Below are 17722 nucleotides of genomic sequence, written 5' to 3' on the forward strand. Positions count from 1 at the left end.
AACAGTGTAGTTCCCATACCCTAAAGTTTTCCCAATTGGTCACTACTGATATTTTAGGCCAATTATTTGTTTTGTTGACTGTCTTCAATATTCCCTCATGTGGTTGTCTGTTTAGCATCATTCCTGTGCTCTATGTACCAGAAACCAGGAAGCAATGTCACATCTCCATCTCCAGCTTCCCAGCTGTGACAGTAAAAAAAAAAAAAAAAAAAAGTGTCTTTTTGGGAAGCAGATTTGGTTCTTTGCAAGAACCATGGGGCAAGCTAGAGGTTGAAAGTCTTTGAGGTGAAATATTCTTTTCATTTTTCAGGGGGTTCTTCAGCAAAGAACTTGTGGAGTTATCTTGGTTCTGTTAAGTAACTGTTTAATCTGGCAATATCTTAGCAGCAGAATATTTGCCATCTCAAGATGTTCTTGATCTGAAGATAAGCTTGCAGGAACAGAAATCAATGTTTTTATCCTGGCTTTGGAACGTGAAGGCAGCCATTTTCAAAATGGTTGCCCAGCTTTCAATGGGGCCAGTGCCCTCTGCTGGAAAGTTGCTCAGCATCATTTCAGAAGGGGTTGACTCAAATGGCTTGAGAACGAAGGCACAGCAGAAGCAGTTCAGAAACAAAGGTCAATGAAACGATCCAATTAGTAGGAAAATTTGGCAATGACTTCCTTTGTTCTTAGTAATTGTTTCCAAAGCATTCTGATTTCTCAGCTGAGCTTGTTATTATTGTTTTTTTTTTGGGGGGGGGGGTACCAAAACTTCCTTTCCATCCTGCCATTCATCTAGAAAGCCACCCTTTGCTTTTTGTTGATAATTACAATAAGGGGCATCTGCAAAAAGCACACTTAGTATTTACTGATCACTGGCTGGCCTTGTACTAACCACTTACTTTATGTAAGCCAGCTCCTTTCCTCTTCTAAATGGCTCTGAGACACAGAGGCAATCTTTCATACATAAGAAAGCCAAGACTGGAAGGGAGACTGAAGGATTACCTAGCACCAGATGGTTGACAAAGCCTCACCCTGCCCCCTCCCCTCAAGTTTCCATTCCTACTCTGCTACTACATCCATCCATCCATTCATTCATCCTTTCTTTTTTATTCGATTGTCAAGTTCCCTTCCTCCATAATGACTCATTGCTGATCTAAGGAAGCAGTATATGAATGTGCAGTGTCATTGTGGATCCGATCTCCTTTATTTCAAGTCTATTTTTCATCAGATTATTATTTTAACTTCTGAAACCCCGGGAAGATAAGTTGCTTTTCTCCAAATATGTCTCTGTGTCTAGATCATAGCATTTTTTTAAAGGTCTGCATACTTAAGAAGCTCATTGCTCATAAAAATATTATATCTGAATAACATTCATGCTCATCAGAATATATATATAATCAGAATCTACCCAAGACAGGATAATTTATAGCCTTTCTTATTAGTTTAAAAGCCTGGGACTCTTGTAGACTATGGCTTAGTGGGTCAGACATTCTCTCTCCTCCCATTTATCAGGCTTTTGATCTGATGTCAGGCAGAACATAGACACTCCTGGCCCACAACTGTGTGCCGAGGGAGATCACACACACAACAGGCCCCCTTCCGCTTTAAAAAAAAAAAAACTTGGGGGGTTGCTAGTGCTACAGCCCTGCCTGGGTAGGCAGAGGAGGTATTGAGTTCCCGTAGTCCTCACTGCCTCTTTGTCTATTATTATTTTATAGTTTTGTTCTGCATTCCTTCCACTCAACCTCTAGTCCGTAGAAGCCTGTTTCTTGATTGGTTACATATGTCTGCACCTTTTTACCCCAGCAGGGAAAGACAAAATATTCTGGAGGGCTTGGAGGCCTACGATGGACAGCTAATCCATCCCCAGCTTGAACTAATCGTCAGGCCGATGTGCTATTGTAGTAGGCCCCTGCTCCGTGCAGCTGAGCAGTGGGGTTTCAATTTGTAAGAGCATAAACAGATACTAAAGTTGGAAGAACTGGCTGGGTCATTTGTTAGCAGAGTTCAGATCAAATTATCACAGCAGTCCCCTGCTGACAGCCTGAACAATTACCTCCTTTTTTTTTTCTTGATCTTTAAATGTTTTCTGTTTCACTTAAGCTTCAGTAAATAGTTTACTTCTCATGGGCTTCATTTATTGACACAGAGGGGCTTGATTTATTTAATTTGGTTTCTCCTCCACCTTCCCAGAAAGCAGTAGTAAGGTTTCCTTGAAATCACATACACACACACACACACACACACACACACACACACACTGATAAGTTTATCATGTCAGGCTGAGGAAAAGGGTTAATGATGGGACCTATAAATTACTTGGCTTGTTAATGAGAAGTTGAGATGTCTAAATTCTAAAGCCAATTTTGAAAGCTTTTAAACAGAAACCCAGGCTCCGGTGGCTTGAAAATATTGGAAAACAGAGTCAGAAACTGGTACAAAAAGAGATCACTGAGATTTAAGGATCTATACCCATACATGGATTATTCAAAGCATGGTAATGTGATTATTCTTTGAAGAATGGATAGAAGGAAGAGGAGAAGAAGAAGAAGAAGAAGAAGGAAGAGGAGGAGGAGGAGGAGGAGGAGGAGGAGGAGGAGGAGGAGGAGGAGGAGGAGGAGGAGGAGGAGGAAAGTTATATTGTCCCTGTTGTATTTGTGGTCTCTCCATATAGACTCTCGGATGTTCTGTGTAAATTCACTAGGATTAACTCCAACATTTGTTTTCCCTCTCTCCCTTCTCCCCCCACCCACCCGGTTTCAACTTTGACTTTCCCTCTTCCCTAGTTACATTTGTCTGCTCCTTACAGTCCTACTGGGACGGATTTATCATCATTTGCTAACATATCTGTCTCAAAATCTCAGCTTTGATCAACTTGTATTTTATAACTTACATCTGTTCTACATTTAACCTTTTGTAATGCTGTTTTTCAAAAATAGTACCTGATCTAACAAAAGAATTGGATGAGAGGGAGAGCTCGAGTGTAGATTTCCTTTCTAAAAAAAAAAATCGCTAAACATACCTTCTTTGACCGTGTTTTTATTACTCTTCCAGAGTCACTCTTTCATTAAATACATAAATCCATCATTTTCCCAGCCTCGAGACGGGACCTCTGTTGATCTGGGGGCCTGGTGCTCAGAGTCCACCCTTCATCTTCCTGTTATGCACACCAGAGCAGGAGGCTGGAAGCTGGAATGGTTTCCTTCACCCACTGTTGAGTGTCCTTGCTCTCACCATGCCCAGGAAAAGAAGCAGAGCCACTTCTCCATAGTTTCTAACTCCCAACATATTCCCAGTCTGGCTTTTTGCTTATTTTAATGAAGTTAATTTTTATCAATGAATTACAAGATATTAAAAAAATAAGAGATCTTAAATTTGTATACTAAATATCCAAGGGACTGTATTCCAATTAAAGAAATAAAGTACTGGGTAAGTGTCATGAAAGATCTCTCAAAGACCTCTCTCTTCCAACCTATATTTTTCTCATTGCTCAGAAGGAATAGCTGGCCTACATCAGAGTTGCTCATTTTCAGTGATTTCTCTAGATTTTATGGATACATATACTTGGTTTTCTGAATCTAAAAGTTTTGCATCTGGAGATTCAACCAATTGCGCATCAAAAATATATTCTTTAAATAGCTAGATGATGGTGTCATGGGTCTGTAATCCTAACTTCTCAGGAAGCTGAGATCTGAAGATGGCAGTTCAAAGTCAACTGGGGAAAAAAAAATCTGTGAGATTCTTATCTCCAATTGATCACACACACACACACACACACACACACACACACACACACAAATTGTGTTTGTACTAAACTTGTACAAATAGCATTCTCCTTATTCACTAAACTACTTAGTATAATAACTATTCACACAGCACTTCCTTGGTATTAGGAACTATAAGTAACCTAGACATATGATAAAGTATGTGGAAAGTTTTGAATAGGTTGAACACAAATAGTATACCATTTTTGTTATCCATGGAGGGGCCTCTAAAACCAGTCCCCTCAAGATACAGAGAGATGATTGCATTCCTTCACTTCAAGTTCGTATATAGTCTTTTGCTGCGTGCTTTCCTTTAGCTTGTTAAGTGTAAAGTTATGTAATCATTTTCAGTGTCACACACTATTCCTTTTGACAGTACATTCCCATTTTTTCCAACTTTCTTGCTATCACATTGGTACTTCATGAAAATCCCCATGCTTCTCTCCCAAGGTGTGTGGATAAGAGGTTTTCTAGAGTGTGTTATTAAAATCGGCCACTACCACATCCCAGAATATACATGTTTCAGTTTTACAAAGTATCATCAAACAACTTTCTGGGAAGTGACCTCACATTTTCGCTCCCCTCAGTCTTCCATGTAACTGTCCCCAAACATAGGAATGTAATCACATCTCCTAAACAATTCAGCTGACACATGGTTACTTACTCACAACGTTAAAATCAGAGGATACAGAGTAATATTACTTACCATAGTATTGGCACATGGTAAGTGGTCCATTAATGGGATAATTAGCATGGTGATGATTAAATCACACAGCAATCTGTTATGGTCATCAAAACAGAAAGGACCTGTGTTACTTGAAGGCACTTTAGATTCGAGGTAATGGCAATGGTACAGCTAATTCCACTACATAGAGAGACAGGCAGCTAGGTTGGGCTGTCATCTTGAATAGGTCTTACCCTTCTAACTACATTTATACCCACTCTGAGTCTGGACCAATCTCTGGATGCAGAGGTCAGAGATTAGACTCTCCTTTGGGTACATGACTTTAGGAGAGGACAGTTAGCCATTAATGTCAAGGCCTCAGTTCATTCCTGTGGTGAAAGAAGTACCACCCCAGCAGAAGGCAGCTCCATAGAACCAATTCCCCTCCCCTACCCCTGTCTGTCTCCTACAAAGCATCCTGGAAACCATGGATTTCTTTCCCCCTTTGAAAGGCTGGCATGAAATCCTCCTTTCCACCACCCAGCTGGAAGAAGGCATTTTGAGGGACACCTGTGAAGCACGCTGACGATGGATGGGAATGACATTCATGACGAGGAGAAGGACACAATGAAGAGAAGGACAAAGAGCACCATGTGGACATCTTATATCGCCTTCTCCACTGTGTCTGTTGCTCAAGAGAATTCGACTAGCTCCATTTCTATCCCCAGATGCAAACCTATTTAAGTAGATTTCAGCGAAAGGCTTGGGAAGACAGAGTGGAAAGTAGGAGTTAGAGTATTCCATTTTTCCCTGAAGTGTTTCTACACTCTAAGTTTTTCCTTCTTTACATTATTAAAGGACTTTTCTTCAGTCAGAGTCCACCCTGGACTTGGAAAGTAAATCCTCTTCGGCTTCAAACAGCCTGGGCCTCAGAACACAAACAAGTGGTTGATGAAACGAAGGCTCTGTGTCTGGGCCCTCACCGCCTTAAAGCGGCCCCTCGAGCGCTGCTCAGGGCCCAGGCCAACACCCGGGAGTCAGGTGACAGCTTGGGATCCACATCATAGTACCTTCAAGTGAAGGAAGGAGAGGGTAGGTGTACTTCTACCACTCTGAGAAGGAGGTTGAGCCATATGCCCTTTCCTCTTTCAATATCCAGAGGACATAGGGCGACCCAAAGTTGCCAAACATACCTCTTTGAATGAGGCTAAGTTACTCTCTCCCTCTCCCTCTCCCTCTCCTCCCCCACTTCCATCTCTCCCTACCTCCCCTCCTCTCTCTCTCTCTCATATTTGGTTTTGCTATGTTTGTTATGCCAATTTCTACCCTTTGAAAAAATGCAGAAGCCCATTAAAGATTAAGACGACAAACAAGCTTAAAACACATCTTAACGGAGTTCATAAATGTCGCAGGTGTAGGCAGGTCAAAGTGATATCTTGTTCTTCTAAATATTTCAACAGATAAACAAACTTTTGATTGTGCTATCTGTTAAAAAAATGACTTTGAACTGTGCGCCAGCACTGCCCACTTGGACTTTCTGAAGCCCACTAAGGGCAGGTCCTACAGATAAGGGGTTTGAGTGGTCCCAGCCAGCCGGGCCCTTTCATCTCACTAGGGCTGTGTGTGTACATGAGTAGTTTGCTTAGCTTGGCTATGTTAGCCTGAGGACCTTTTTAAAATCCTCCCATTTGTTAGCCTCTAACACCTGATGTGCAAACAAGCCAGGAGGGAAAAAAGTTGATTTCGGCAGCAGTCTGAACACAGTTTACCTCCAGGTAGGCTGGTCTGTCCTTCTTGCTCATTATTTTCTTCCACTCCCTGGATCTCTTCCATTCACTTCTCCTCCCCTTATGTCTCCCTTCTTTTCTCCAACCTCCTGCAGATAACAAAATGAAATTGACTGGCTATAATTTTGAAGTAGACACTTTAAGTTCTTGTATCAGAAAAGAATACAATCTCATGGTGAAGAATGCAGTCTGCCTGGGTTTGAATTCTGGTGCTGTGAGTCCTAGTGGTACGATCTTCAACAGTTCATACAATCTCCTGTGACTGTTTTTGTCATCAGCAAAATGGGGGTGACAATAGCATCTACCCCACAGAGTTTGTAAGGACTAAAGGAGTTGGAAAGATGAAGGATTAGGACGTGACTTAATATATGCTACACACTAAGGCTTGGCCAAAATGATTCTGACTTCCTTTTTATTACCATTATTATCCCCAATGGTCTTGAAGGAATTGTTCTTTCTATGGGGTCTTAGACATATGTCTTCATGACTAAGGCAATAGCTCCTTTATAGAGTAGGTTTTCCCACAGTTGTATCTGGTTGTTTCTTCATCTGTAAAATAGAAATGGAAATACTGATCTTGGAATGATGAGAATTCACCAAAGTAGAAGAGACGGTGAGCATAGTCTGCCATGATGGTTGCCAGAGCAACCATCTGCCCTGGACATGAGGAAGTAAGACCTGCTAGTGTGCCTGAGATCTTTGTCATCCAAGGACCACTGAGAAAATACCACTTACAAGAGATTATCTCCCTGTAAGACATCAGATTGTCCCCTAGGTTAATTTGTGTCCATTGGCCTCAAATAGCTAGCACAAGAACATACCTAACTGGGAAGCCATGCTTACTTGCGGAGAGAGTTCTCATAGCCCTTTGGTACTCGACAGTTTTTCTTTACTATGACAAAGCACCTGAGCAAATCGACTTAAAGGAAGAAAGGTTTATGTTGGCTCATGGTTTCAGAGGTTTCAGTCTATTGCTGCTAGCTCTGTGGTGAGGTAAGAGCATCAGGGTGGACATGGGAAGACAGAAGCAAAGAGAGAGGAAGGGTCTCTGACAATACAACCCTTGACAGCACACCCCCAATGACCTACCCTTCTGACAGTTCATTCAGCCATGAATTCATCAATATTCATCAATGGTTTAACCCCCTGAGGAAGAGAAAGCCCTTTCAGTCTAATCACCTCTCAAAAGCTCATCAACTTACAACCAAACCTTGAGCACATAAACCTTCTGGGTCATTTTATAGCTAAATATAAAATGAACAGGTAATGGGTTATTCACATGTTCATCCAATTTATAAGACAGATATTGATTTATATTGTTGTCGTTTAAATTTCAGATGTGCCTATAATATATTTGGCTCACAATAATTGTCTTTATTGCTTTCTCTTTCCCTGAACCTCCAATAAACTATTGATCCATAGCTTTCACCTAAGATGAAATTCCTTTATACAAAGTTGCAAATAATTTCAAAATTATTCACTCTACATATTTTTCAGATATGGCGGATTCTCTACCTCCTCCATATGAGGAAAACAATACCATTTGCTTTGGCATATGTGACTAATAATGGTGAGTCCAGAATTCAGAGACTTGTTTAAATGCAGTCTACTCATGATATGTTCAATAGGAAAAGTAAGTTTTGCTCAGACACTTAAACAATGTCATTAGCCAGGCTCTGGTGGTAATCCTACTCAAGAGGCTGAGAACTGAGGATCACAGTTCAAAGCCAGGCCAGGCAGGAAAGTCCAAAGAGACTGTTATCTCCAATTAATCACAAGAAAATCAGTGGTAAATCACTAGCCTTGAGGGAAAAGAGCTCAGAGACAGTGCCTAGGCCCCAAGTTCAAGCTGCACAACCAACAATAATAGCAACATGAAAGTCATTAGATGCCTCTGTTGACAAAGTGGGAGATTTTATATCGAATACTAGATGAAGCATCTCGTATCCAACTGAAAGATGTAGCTGAATGCTAAACGAATCCCCCTACTCCCAAGCATGACTGCTTAGAGCCTAGTGCACATAGACTTTCTGAGGAAAGACAAGCACACTCAGTTGGCCATAGGCCCCAGCCTTCCTTCTTGTCCCTTCTCTACCAGTTTTACTGACTTCCTTTTCTTTCTAGCTCTGGAGGATGTTGCATTCAAGACCTTCAGGGGATGCTTGAAGAAGCAATGGAGGAATCAGCATGCCCTTTTACAGTACAGTGAGACCAGAATTGGTGGCACTTGTGGAAGAGGGGTGGGGGTATTGCCCTGTAGTGTACTCAGGTTGATTCCTCTGGAAGGCAAATGTGTTTGCTCAGGAGAGAACCATCTTCTTCCTTCTCCCACACTCCTGCCCTTCCTGGTCCCAAGACCTTGACTGCCACATATCAGCCCACTTCCCTCTGCCCAAAGCCCTCATTGGCTGCTATATATCCCGGTTGATTTATTCCAAAGAATAAATTGATTGACAAACAAACAGCCAAGACTTCTTAGAGAACTTAACAAATGCTTTCCTCCGCTCTACTCTGTGAGGGAGATCAACCTACTTGACCAATATCTATCTATTTTTTCTTATACAATTAAGGCTATGCAGTAAAGGAGGGGTGGAAAAAAGAAAAAGGAGCCTTAAAAAGTGTTCTTCTTGGGGCCGATGGCTCATGCCTATAATCCCAGCTTCTCAGGAGGTTGAGGAGTGAAGATCACAGCTCAAAGCCAGCCTGGGCAGAAAAGTCTGTGAGACTCACCAAATTTACTATCAAAAAAGCTGATGTGAAGCTGTGGCTCAAGTGGTAGAGTGATAGCCTTAAGGGAAAAAGCTCAGAGACAATGCCTAGGCTCTGAGTTCAAGCTCCAGGACCAGAGCATGGGTACACACACACACACACACAAAATACCTCCCCTAGAAAACACACACAAAGATAAAACAAACACAATACCTCCCCTAGAAAACACACACAAAGATAAAACAAACAAACAACAACAACAAAGATAAGACAGGGTAGTTCTGAATCCTTTACTCCAAAGAGTGACTGATGGTTCTTCAGTTTGGGGCTTGAGCGAAACCTGAGGCATACATTACTCTAAATGGGTCAGGCAGTCAGGAAAACCAACAGTTGAACACATTTGTGCTAACTCTGGTCTTTTTCTTTTGTGGCCAGAAGTTAAAAAAAAAAAAAAGGAGAGAGCGAGGGAGGGAGAGAGAGAGGAATGGAGGGAGGAAAGAGTAAAGGAGGGAGGGGGAGAGAGGAGAGAGAGAGAGAGAGAGAGAGAGAGAGAGAGAGAGAGAGAGAGAGAGAGAGAGAGAGAGAATTCTAATTTCTATCAGTCTAAATTGAGTTGGGGAACATTATCAGCTGGAAGGACCCTTCTGATTTGACAGGCTCCTCTGTATGATGATTAATTACTTCTCAGCTTCATTGGGCTTTTCTAATTTCCTTTTGCCACTGGCTGGAGGCACGGCGCGATAAGTACTGCTCTTATTATTTCGTGCAAAGGAAAATGTCTATTACGCTCTGTGGTACAAGCCAGCGGAATGAAAAGACAGCTGATCGGCCTACTTGCAAGCCCCTCTATCTTGATATGGTCTCCCCTGGCCTCCCTCCTAGTCTGTTCTAAGACAGAGGTGGCCACACACAGTTCCTTGTCAAAATAAGAAGATAAAATCATAATCTCTATCAGAGTACTTGACATTTAGAAATTTGTATAATGATTTCATGGGATTTAATCCTCCAGCTCACCACAAATCCTCCTCCAAATGTAAACGCATCTAAAATAGTATACTGAAACAGACAACAGCCCACTGATTTGGTTGTAAATTAAACTTGGGGGGATTGCCTTGTTTGATGTAATGCTCAAATGAGAGAGGGGGGGGGGAAATCTGACTATTGTTTGTCTTCTTGCTGTAGTTCTAAAGAACCGTGACTGAATTGGAGTCCATGATTGGACTCAGAGCCCAGTGGCCACGTGTAGGTCCACAAGTGTGTCTCAGACACATCCACAGAGGTGGACATGGTTGTGGGCTGGCTGCCCCCATCATGCTCACATGAGGTTGGCACAAACTGTTTGTGCCTCCACTTCTGCAGTGCCTTCTGCCCGCTAATCCCCAGACCTCAGCTGATAGTAAGCATGGGTTCAAGTATGAGGGGTATGTGTTTGCTGAGGCTTACGAGAGGAAAACCTCATCGAATGAGTGAATCAGGGCTGTGTGTCTGTGCAACTCTACATGCTGATTTCACAGTTTTGCTTCAAAGCCCGGAAGGTACACAGGGTTAGGCTGGAGCCAGGCCCACAGTGTCCACAGCCTCCAGTACCTTTGCTTACGTGGGTGAGGGAGTAGAGAGGATGATGATAAGCAGGCTTTGAGTGACCTAGAAAGAGTCTTTTAGGTTTTCTTTTTTTCTTTTCTTTTTCTGGTACCAGTATTGGATTTGAACTCAGCGTCTTGCACTAGCACTTGAGCGACTTGAGCTCTACTTCTGGCTTTCTGGTGACTCATTGAAGATAAACAACCTCACAGACTTTCTGTCTGGACTGATTTTGAACCATGATCCTCAAAGCTCAGTACTCCAAAGTTGGTAGGATTATAGAAAAAGGTGCTAAGCACTAGGTCAATAGTTCAGATGGACTGAGTACATTTCAGTTTATAACCATCTCTATCACTCCCTACTATATGCTTCACCAATTAAAAATGACTGTTTATCATCATGCTTATATTGTTGATTTGAGCTTTTTCTTCCTCTTTTTTTCCAGAATATACCTCTGTATAGTTTTCCAAAATATACCTCTGTACCTATAATGCTGATTTAAAAAAAAGAAAAGAAAATCTAGACCAAAAAAGAAAATCCACTTTGTAAGACAATATACTACCCTGTTACCATGTTGAATTCAAGAATATTTCCATGTCTTTGATACATGAACAGAAATGTTCAAAGAATTGAGTTTGAAGAATTCAGCTCTGTTTATTCAAATGTCCTCTGTATCCAAGTGTCTCTCAAGATTTTCCCTGGCTTACCAGTCCATTATGGAGCCCCTGACAGCCGCAAAGGCCCAGTACAGATGGAATTCAGGTCTCAAAAACACAAAGCTGGCCCTTTGTGCAAGGTCCCTCTCTGGATCTCTCTGCAATGTGTGTAAGTCATTTGGGGCATAAAGAGCATCTTATTATCAGTGAGTTTCTAGGAGTTGGTCTCCATTTGTTGCCCATTAGTGCAGGAAGCACATCTCACAGGGGCCCAGGAAAAAAAGCTCTGGTAGGGTCCTGGTGTGGCCTAGATAATACAGTTGATATTATCAATGGTGTAGGCTGGAGAATTACAGCTTTTGCCAGGTGGGGAGCTTTCCTCTGCAAGAGTCTTCATCTTCCCTGGAACTAGGCTTTTCACTGGCTGTGGAGCTTTCTATATAATGGGCCTCCCCCAAATAACAAACAAGATAATCTATAGACAAGGAATTTCATTCAATTCCATTACATGACTTCTCGGGGGCTTTCTGGGATATCATGTTTTTGAAAGTTATTTGACAATGGTTTTTGAGCCATCTTTTATGGTCCAACAGGCCTTTAAATATCCTTTTGGGAAATGTGATATGGTAAAAGAAGTTGGGGATGAGCCAGGAATTTCTCTGCAGCATAGAAGGCAGTAGAGACAGAGTCCAGGATCCTCTCTTCATTGTTGTCACTTTTACTTGTATCTGTCTCAAGTTTCTGTTTGTTTTATCACCAATAAGAGAAGTTTGATTTGCTTTGGTTACCTTTTTTTTTTTTCTGTTTATGTTCTTCAAGTGAATTGTGCAACAGAGGCAGATCGCTCCTGCTCATCTCTTGTAAAATAAACACAGAAGAAGGTAGAAGTGTCTCCTTTGTCCTAGAATAAAGCCACTGTGCTTGTGACATTGTTCCCTCTTCATCCTCTCTCTCCAATCGCTGAAGTTTAAATGGAATTCTGCCAGGGTCATGGACAAGATTTTTTTTTTAAACAACAGGCATACAAGATACCATTACATTTCATCTTGGGACAATTGTTCTCTGAGCAAAATGTGTTATTTTTCAGCAGATAATCCCTTAACTAGACCGTGGATTTTCCATGTTCAACATCAGCCACTACAACCCAAAAGCAACGAACTGTGTTATTGACAATGTTTTAATTACAATATATAAAGGATACAAGGCAGCAGAGATGAGGACATTATCTGACTATAGTGTTACTTGTGTATTATTAAAAAAAACTCTGTAGAGTAATTCTAGCACAGAGCATATAGATTTCATATATTTTTTCACTAATCCTAAAAAATGCCAGTGGCAAGTGTGACATTGCTTTAAAGGAAATAATAATATTCATAGAAATTATTGTCCTTGCAAGCACGAAGAATCAAATTTGAGGCTCTGAATTGTGCTCATGCAGCAGTGTCGATGTGAAACAGAATCGTTGAATCGCTTTGTTCTTTTTTTCCAATAAAAGGTGAAAGCTATTGAGTATTGTTACCGGGCAAGCTAATCTGGACTTCTGGATAGCATAGTTTTGTGTATCTGAACCGGCAAAAGCTTTTGAAGTCCCACGATTCCTTCTGCTTGCTAATTCTTCCATTTGTTTGATTTTTGGTACAAAGAAAATGAAAGAATATGATGAGATTATGGCATTTTAAGTCAATATTTATTAAAAAATCAATCTAGATGAAAATCTGCCCATCCCTCTAATTAGATGAGGCAACTTGAGGTTGATTTTTAATTGCAAAAGTAATTACACGGAGCAGATAGCCAGTGACATTTGATTATGTAGGTGATTGATTAAGAAGCCGAGCTCACCGAGCAGATTGTCAGCCAGGGAATCCAGACAAAAGAGCAAATTAAAAAAGTTGTCCTGTTAGTAATCACAAAATTCAAGGATGAAATTACAGAGCCAAACACCCCCATCTTCCCCATTCCCATCACTCACTCAATACACATTCTCTCCACCGCCTGATAAAGAAATGGATTAGTGTGAAATTAATTGAAGGGGGGGGACTGGGAACTGAATTCACGTCTTTGAGAAATAAGGCTTTCAGCAAGTTGAAACAAATTTCTCCAGTTTTATAATACAGCTCTCTCTCTCTCTCTCTCTTTTTTGGACAAGAGAGATGTTTTCAGAAAGGATCTTTGCAGAATGCGTGATGATATTAATTTATCTACTAAGAGATGGGGAAGAAAGTAAATCTCACTTTCTAGCAGGATGGGATATTAAGATGTCTTGCTCGTTATTCATTCTATTATAAGACGAAAGCCTGGGGAACAGGCTGTACATTTGGCAAGAGAATCCTTGGATTTGTAAACTACCCTGGATGACATATTGGGTAGAATAATGAAAGGGTTTTCTGGTCTCTCCTGAGAACTCTAGTGGGGTCCACTTGAAGATATTGGGGATCAGAGTAGAAGGGAGATGCACTAAGAGCAGTCCCCAGGAGAACATGAGTCTGACTCACAGCAATTCTAGGTCCCCAAATCCTAGGAAAGCAAAAGGGAAACTGAGGCAGGGCCACCCAGTGCAGCAGCAGTAAGAGCTCTGTGCTGCCTCTGGGGACCATCTTCTGTGCTGTTGAGGATGGACACAATGTAATGAACTAGTCAGGAGATAAAACCCAAATCACAGCTAGCATCTATCCCTCTGCTTTGTCAGCAGTCACCATTCGAGCAGAGCACTGGGCAGGAGGGGTGTGTTCCTATCTGCCTTGCAGGGCAGCTCATTTCAGCTCTTTCCAGGTTCTGAGACTCCCTGTGCCAGGAGAAGTTTATTCCAGTCAACAGATGCTTGGGTGGCTGGCCTCTGATTCTAATGGCTGTTATCCTCACTTGGTATTTGCTTTAAAAAAAATCTGCTCATTTCTCCAATATATACTTTGGGCAAAGCAGTTAGATCTTGTAGTTAAGCAACTGTTTGGGGGTGAACAAATACAGCAGTGGTACTCAGTAAACATTATGTGGAAAATGAACTATACGACTTATGGGTGGGATGGGAGTGGAGCAGAGGGAGAATGAAGTGTGCTCACGACCTGACTTATGAACTAGACATCTTTTGGTATACAACCTTAATAAACACTATAAAAATTGTAAAAATAATTGGTCTTGCTCTCCAAATATAATTTAGCATTTTCCAGTACACACGGCATCACACGTGCCCTTGGACTTTGCAATTCCTCTGTAAGGTCTGTACTATTTAAAAAAAAAATGAACAAGCAATCCTGGGTTCAGTACTAAGTAACTAACAGATATACAGATGAGCAGGGGTGTTCAGAGTTATACGACTCTTATGACTGCTTCAAATACCCACCACCTGAAGAATAGGTTCTGAAATTCAGGAGTATTGTTCCGTGCAAACCACTTACACAGCGACACATCACCATCACAGCGTGAAGCCCAAACAGCAAGTCACAAAGAATGTTTACTATATGATTCCAGCCCTCAAAAAGTTCAAAAATAAAGATAGCAAATGTATGTTCTTGGAGAATGTGTATGTGCTTTGGTGAGAGGATTATAATCAAGAAGGAAGCGCAGTGGTAGTCTGATACTTAGAATGTTCTAGTCTTTGTCTCCCATTGTGGTCAAAGTTGTTGACTACACACAGATGTTTCACTTGCATTTCTGAATGTCCTTTCTATCTCCCTCCCTTCAATGAACTCTCCTTATCTTGATTGTCATTATCAGCATCACCTGTCAAATATTTCGCTAGATTTGGGCTCTCAGATGATGCAAATCTCCATCCTTAAGTAGCTCACCAGTGTAATCCTAGCTACTTAGAAGGCTGACATTGGAAAGATCACGTTCAAGGCCAGCCCAGGCAGAAAAATTCTCAAGGACCCTTCTTGACAGAACTGAATAGTGTGGCACCAGTCTGTTATCCTGGCTATGACGAAAAGCCTAGCATAAGTAGACTGCAGGGCCTTACTTCCTCCCCTAACTCATGCTTGCTTCACCTATAGGCATTAGAAAGGTGGGGAGGGGTTCTGTTTGGGGTCTAATTCTGGGCTGTCAAATCTGGGAAGGAGTAGATCATGGCACTGATGAGGAAATCTGTCATGCAGAAGACAGAGCCAGGAACACAGTTACACTTCCAACTCTTTCATGACTCCTTCACATTGATTAGCTCAGTTTCTCCCTCCCAACCCTAGATATGGTAAATGGATGGCATAAATGTCTCTGATCATTTACAACTTCCTTAAACACACTTATATCAAGAGGTAAAGACTCTTTCCTCAGCAAAACCAGGACAGATTTACTTGGACTGCTGTAACAAAACACTAGAGGCTAGGTGACTCAAATAATAGAATTTTTTCTCACTGTTCTAGAGACTGTACATCCAACACTGTGCTTCTTGGCTGGGCTTGGCTTTTTTTTCTGAGAGCTTTCTCATTAGGTTGTAGGTGGGTGTCTTCTTGTGTCTTTCCGGGTTATAGTCAATCTGTCCTGATTTCCTATTCTCACAAAGACAGGTTGTATAGGATAAAAGTCATCTGGGGATGGGAGCTTAGCCTAGTAGTAGAGTGCTTGCCTAGCATGCACGAAGACCCAGGTTCAAGTCCTCAGGACCATATACATTAAAAAAAAAAAAGCCAGAAGTGGTGCTATGGCTCAAGTGGTAGAGTTCCAGCCTTGAGAAAGCCCAAGGACAGTGCTCAGGCCCTGAACCCAAGCCTAGGACTGGCAAAAAAAAAAGGAAAAAAAGTCATCTGAATGAGATCATTTTACTTCTTGAAACATGCCATCTGTCTCATTCTGTGGTACTAGAGTTTAAGAATTCAACACATGAAATCTGAGCCCATGGGTAGATGGCTTTGGCCAATAGATTGCAGTATAAGTGATAGTTTAGCTCTAAGAATAAACTCCCCTGTTGCTGGATCAGACCTTGCCAGAGTGAACGACCACTCCCATGAGTAAATGAGTGCAGAATGGCCCACTGCCCACACCAACTAGAAATGAGATTCTTCTAGGCGGGCTAGAAATCCAACTGCCCTTTAAGGTGAGTGATCTTGGTCTTGGTATAATTGTATTCCTTATTTGTTTTTATCTTTTGAAAGAGTTAGCTTTTCTTCATCACTTTTTCTCTATCAGTTTTCTGATTTACATTTCATCAATTTCTATCCTGATCTTTGCTATTTCCTTCTCTGCTTGCCTTTTGTTTTATTTCTGTCTTTTTTTTTTCTAGCTTTTTAAAAATAGGAGATTTTTTTTTCATTTGCCAGTCATGGGGTTTGAACTCAGGGCCTGGATGCTGTTCCTGACTTCTTTTGAGCACAGCACCACTTTGTTTTCTGGTGGTTAATTAGAGACGAGTCTGATAGACTTTGCTACCTGGGATGGCTTTGAACCTCAGTCCTCAGATCTTAGCCTCGTTAGTAGCTAGGATTACAGGAGCGAGCCATCAGTGTCCAGCTAAAATAGGAGATTCTTGACAATAAACCTTTCTTCTTGTCTAATATAATGTTATGCTATGAATTTCTCTCTAAATGCTTCTTTATCTCCATCCTACAAAGTTTGATTTGTTGTTTTCCTTTCTGTTTAAGTAGAATATTTTCTTATTTCCCTTGGCCACTTCTTTGATTTGTGGATTTTTTTAGGACAGTATTGTTTAATTTTCAAATGTTTTTATATTTCCCCGTTGTCCTTTTGGCATTAACTTGTATTTAACTCTGTTATATTCCAAGAAAACAATCTGTATTTTAATCCTTCTATATTTGATATTTGATTCGTGTCCACAAGTACTGGAAAAAGGTGTGTGTTCTGTTGTTCTGGAGTAGAGTAATCTGTAAAGTGGGTGTCCATAGGGTAATAATGTTCTTTTATTTTGTGTGTTTCCAAGTACTGGGGAAAGTACTCTAGCACTTGATCCCTTTTATTTTGAAGTTTTGTTCAAATGGATTTTACTTTAGTTTTGTTTACTTGCAGTACTGGGGATCAAACCTAGAGACTTGTTAAGGAAATACCCCACCACTGAACTATATTCTCAGCTGTTTCGTGTTGGTGAATCACATCTCCAGTTCAGTGTTGGCTTGTTAGTTGGAGATGGGAGTCTTGTGGGCTATTTTTTTTGCCAGGTTGCTTTCAAACCTCAATCCTCAGTTCTCCATCTCGTGAGTTGTTAGGTGTGAGTTTCTAGTGCTTAACCTTTGGCTTAGTTTTTGAGCTAAGGTCTCACTAGTATTGCCTGGCTGGTCTTCAACTCTAGATTTTTCCACTTCCACTTCTTGAATTCTGGGATTACAGGTATGTAGTATCATCTGTCATGCTTGGTTGATGATGCTCTTTAGTTTTTTTTTATATGCTTTACATTTTTCTGTCTATTGTCTATCACTGTAAGAATAGTTTAAAATTTCCAGCAATAGGAGCTTGGAGGTATAGTTCAATGTTAGAGCATTTGCCTAACATGTGCAAAGCCCTAGGTTCTATGTCTAGAACATGATAGAGAGAGGGAGGAAGGAAGGAAGGAAGGAAGGAAAGAAGGAAGGAAGTAAGTCTGTGTCTTTATCATTTCAATCTTAACAGATTTGCTTTGCGAACTTGGAAGCTCAGGCA

The sequence above is a fragment of the Megascapheus bottae genome, chromosome 24, assembly GCF_031878675.1.
Source record: "Megascapheus bottae isolate mThoBot1 chromosome 24, mThoBot2.hap1, whole genome shotgun sequence".
Taxonomy (NCBI): Eukaryota; Metazoa; Chordata; class Mammalia; order Rodentia; family Geomyidae; genus Megascapheus; species Megascapheus bottae.